The sequence below is a fragment of the Monopterus albus genome, unplaced genomic scaffold, assembly GCF_001952655.1.
Source record: "Monopterus albus unplaced genomic scaffold, M_albus_1.0 scaffold111.1, whole genome shotgun sequence".
In the NCBI taxonomy this organism is placed as follows: Eukaryota; Metazoa; Chordata; class Actinopteri; order Synbranchiformes; family Synbranchidae; genus Monopterus; species Monopterus albus.
The window spans coordinates 197,614-198,218 of NW_018127991.1; positions in this window are offsets into that span (position 1 = coordinate 197,614).

Sequence of the window (605 nt, forward strand, 5' to 3'; positions counted from 1 at the left end):
GCAGCCACCAACAGACGCTTATACAGGATCTGCAGGTTCATCTCCATTCCTAAAACTACACGCAAAGAGCAAAACACAGAAATTGTTGAAATGATTCCTACTGTGATTGCTCCCTGACTCTGTTTCCAGCTTTAGGCTGACTTTATCAAACTCAATTTGGCTTTCATTAGTATTCGTAGTAGTATTGCTGGGATGCTACAGTGTTGCAGAGGCTGAAGCACAGCAACTGGACTCGGAAGGTCAATGAGACCTAGATGTTCGAAATGTAGGTCTCAGTGTGAGCTGACTCAAACCAAGGGACACCACATTTTTCAAGAGATTCAAATTTTGTCAAGTTGAAGAATATTATTGTTCTTGTGGATCTCTTGTGGCAGCAATGGAGATCTTGTGGATTGTTCTTGTGGATCACATGTATTTTCTAGAGATGCTATTGACCCGTCCTTATTTAAGGAGGTCTTTCCTTGCATAGGAATGTTGGTTCTGGCTATTATTAATAGCAGTGTGTCCTCTGGCGTTGTCCCTGGACAGTATAAGCATGCAGTCGTGCAGACGCTGTTTAAGAAGCCAGGTCTTGATCCTTCTATTTTGAGTAATTTTAGGCCTAG